This window comes from Triticum dicoccoides, chromosome 6A (assembly GCF_002162155.2).
Source record: "Triticum dicoccoides isolate Atlit2015 ecotype Zavitan chromosome 6A, WEW_v2.0, whole genome shotgun sequence".
Lineage (NCBI taxonomy): Eukaryota > Viridiplantae > Streptophyta > Magnoliopsida > Poales > Poaceae > Triticum > Triticum dicoccoides.
In genome coordinates, this window is record NC_041390.1 from 479,014,434 (window position 1) to 479,018,427 (window position 3,994).

The window sequence follows — 3,994 nt, forward strand, 5'->3', positions numbered from 1 at the left end:
AAGCAAACATCCTAGTACCACATGAATCTAGCGGGCACGTCCACCCGCCGTACGTGTGCAACCGAGCATAACCACACAAGAAGCCCAAGTGCGGCCCATGATCAGAGCACATCGATAAGCAGCTTTTGACAGAGGATGCGAGACCCGCAACACCAACAGGGCACAATCAGTTCAGACCCTTCCGAGAGTTCCAACCCCGCAAGCCACACCCAAGATCCCAATCAGCCGCTCGAAAGTAGGGTGGAGTGCACTCCAAAGCACGCACTGCTCCGCCCGACGACGCTGCCCAGGCGTACAAGCAAGCCACCGGAGCACCACGGTTATTTTTCCTCCCTCTCCTCTCGCTGTCGCCCTGTCGCCGTCGCGGCAGCACCACTAGCCGGCCCGGTGGCATGGCGCACTCGGCAGATCGTACACTAAGCCGTAACAGCCGGAGGCACGGTTGCAGGACTGTCCCGTCCGTTTGGGCACGCAGGGCGCCACCTTGGCGAAAATGGGAGCGTCGCCGTTAGTGATGGGATCGGCCAGGCGGCCTACCGCCCTAAGCAAGAAAGAGCCACGGCACGACGCATCGGGCCCGGTAGCTCTTACTTGAAGCATTGCATTTGCTTTGTCGTTGCGCGCCATGAGTGGGGTTTATAAGTCACTCCCTCCCCGCTCCCCGGAACGGCATGATCGCAGGCCGCTGCCGGGGTATATACAGGTCTTGAGGTGGTAGGAGACGGCGGCGGCGGCGTAGGAGATGAAGGACTTGGCGGGGCTGGGGCACTTGTTCGTGGTGGCATTCCTCTTCCACTTCTCCTCCTTCATGGTGCTCCCGGCGATCACCGACGTGACCATGGAGGCCGTCTGCCCCGGCCGCGACGAGTGCTCCGTCGCCATCTACCTCAGCGGCTTCCAGAACGCCGTGAGCAATCTCACCGCTGCATTTGCATGGACCTTCTTCTGCCTCTGTTTTTTGACATTGGCACGTACGTATGCATGTGCAGATCACGGGGCTGGGGGCTCTGGTGGTGACTCCGATCGTCGGGAATTTGTCGGACAAGTACGGCCGGAAGGCGCTGATGACGCTGCCGGTGACCGTCGCCATTTTGCCTCTCTGTACGTATGCGCCGAGTCTGCTCTGCACCGTGATAATTCGTTGGCGAGGTTAATGTGTGGCGGGTGTGTGATCATGATCATTCGTTGCTTTGTTTTGGCAGTTATATTGGCGTGCAACCGATCGGAGGTGCACTTCTACGCGTACTACGTGATGAAGATCCTCGCCGGGATCTTCTGCGAGGGCAGCATCCACTGCCTCTCGCTTGCTTACGTGGTAAAAAAACATCAGATATATCAGTCTAATTACTGCACGAAATTCAAATGAGGGGTTTGAAGAAAAAAATCAAATATATATTTGCATTTATACCTCCCGTACAAAAAAGAACGCACGACAATTACCCGTACAGAAGAACGTGCTTGGTACAAACAAATAGTAAAACATGTGAAAAAAACAAATAGTAAAACGGGAAAGAAGCTGGCTGGGCCCACGTGTCATGCAACACAAGCATGGGGCTCAGCCGCTAGTTCGTGACCGCTGACTGACGAGGCGAATTTTGTGGCGCAGGCGGACCACGTAGGGACCAAGAGGCGGGCGGCGGCGTTCGGGCTCCTCTCAGGCGTGTCGGCGGCCGGCTTCCTCTCGGGGACCCTCACCGCGCGGTTCCTCACCACCTCCTCCACCTTCCAGGTCGCCGCGGCCGTCGGTGCAGCGGGAGCCATCTACCTCAGGGCGTTCGTCCCGGATTCCGGCGCCGCTGTCTCCTTCCATGACGATGCCTGCGATCCCCTGCTCCAAGGCTCGTCCTGCTCCTCTGCGGCTTCGTCTTCCGCTTCCTCCGACGAAGAGCTGTCGCCAAGGCTTCCGCCCTACAAGGGCGTGCTGCCGTCGCCGTCCGACATGGTCGCGCTTCTCACTGGCAGGTGAGGTTTCTGCTGCCCAAGTGGCTGTGCCCTTTTTACTCCCTTCTGAAAGTTGATTTTGAGAGGAATTTTGGCCTTCCAAATCCATCTGTAATGACAGCCACTAAGAGGGTTTTCCAACCATTTATACATGGATTTGGTAGAGAATCTACCATTCCCATTGAGCCCCCAATACACCCGATCCCCCTCGGGACTAGGTTGCAAATTGTTAATACAGTTCCTCATTTCCTCCCATTGTTTCTGGAGGTCAGGAGTGAGCCTTCTCCTGAAGAAGGTGTTGGTTTCCACGTTGTTCAGATGTTACTACTCCCTCCGATCTATATTAATTGTAGACTGTACAAAGTTGAAGTACAATTTTGTCCACGTCAAATCCTCAATCAGAGTAACTTGCAAGATAGCACGCTGCCACTTCTCAGTTCTCACTGAAGAATTATGAGTAGTGTTTGCTGATGTGCGGTTACTGTTCCTTGCAGTTTGACCTTGTCAACGGCGGCAATGATTACTTTCTTTTACAGTCTCGGTGAACACGGACTTCAGACTGCATTACTGGTACGTATTTCTTACTGTCTCATGTCCAAGTTGACCATTATTTGGAATTTGAATTAGCAATGATCAAAATTTACAAGTCCTAGTGTTTCAACAAATATTTCAAAGGAGAGAAAAACTGATAGGAGCTGGGATCCTACCAGGTCTAGCTCGTAGGTTGTAGGGGTGGAAGGGGGCTTGGCGTGGAGGAAGACGAGGTTGCCGGCGCTGGGGCGCCGTCGCGCGCGAGAGAGAGGGCGCAGGAGGCGGCGGCTAGGGTTAGGTCTCCCGGCTCCCTTCAGGAAGCCGAGCAAATATGATTGCTTCTGCTTAACTTCAAACGAGTCCTTACATGAGTTTATATAATCTCCAAATACGATAACTGGGCTAAGCCCCTAATAACGATAAGATAACTGGGCCAGGCCCCTAACTACCTGGGCTGTAGTATATGCCGGCCATAACATCTCTCCTCACCTGCACAAACAGCTCGTCCTCAAGCTGGAAGGCGGGGAAGCGCTTGCGGAACTCCTTGAGGTGATCAACGGGCGCCAAACACCTCCGCGTCAGCTGGGGCGGGCAGGTCGCCGAGCCCGGCGGCGGTGATGTCCTCCTCAATGTAGTCTGCAGCCTCCAGGTAGAAGAGTCGCGGGCAGACGTGGCTGGGAACGTAGGGCTCGTCGTAGTTGAAGCACAACCCTTGGCGGCGACGCTCGAGTTGCTCGGCCGGGGTGAGCCGGCGGAACGGGCGCGCCGCGGTCGCGGCGAGGGGCGCCCTAGAAGCCTGAGCAGGCCGACCCTACGCGGGAACTTCCAGCCAGGGTGGCGGCCCAGCAGCCCGGAGCGGTGGCGCCTGCTGGATGGCCACCGTGTGGCGCTCGAACGCGCGGGCGTAGTACATGGCCGTCTGGAGGTCCTGTGGCCCGCGCATCTTCACGTCCACGCGGATGTGATCCGGTAGGCCGCCGACGAAGAGCTCAGCCCGCTGACGAGCCGAAACACCTGGGGCGTGGCATGCCTGGAAGCGGTCAGCGAAGTCTTGCACTGTGGTGAGGAACGGAAGGCGCCCAAGCTCCACCAGATCCCGCGTATAGGCGGACCGAAGCGCTAGAGGCACAGATCGCGGAAACGCTTCCATGGTGGCATGCTGCCCTCGTCCTGCTCGAGGGCGTAATACCATGTCTGGGCGGCGCCTCGTAGATGATAGGAGGCGATCCAGGTGCGGTCGGACGCGAGCGTGCGCTGCCCCCTAAAAAATTGGTCGCATTGGTTGAGCCAATTCAGGGGGTCGACGGCGCCGTCGTAGGTCGCGAACTCCAGTTTGGAGAATCTCGGCGGTGGCTGGGCGTGGACGATTGGCGGGTATGTGTCATCCGCGCGGAACAGCGAGGGCGACGGCGCCGAGTGTGCGGGGTGCAGAGTACCGACATGGAAAAGTGGGCCGTCCACACCATCGTAGGGACCCGCGGCACCCAAGGACCCGCCGAACTGCATGGTCGAGGGCGGCGCC

General features: G+C 57.5%; 1 pseudogene; it reads left to right on the forward strand.

Annotated features, from left to right (window-relative positions):
• Nucleotides 1–688: 688 nt before the first annotated feature.
• The window catches only part of LOC119317381, a 6,274-nt pseudogene continuing 2,968 nt past the window's right edge, over nucleotides 689–3,994 (forward strand).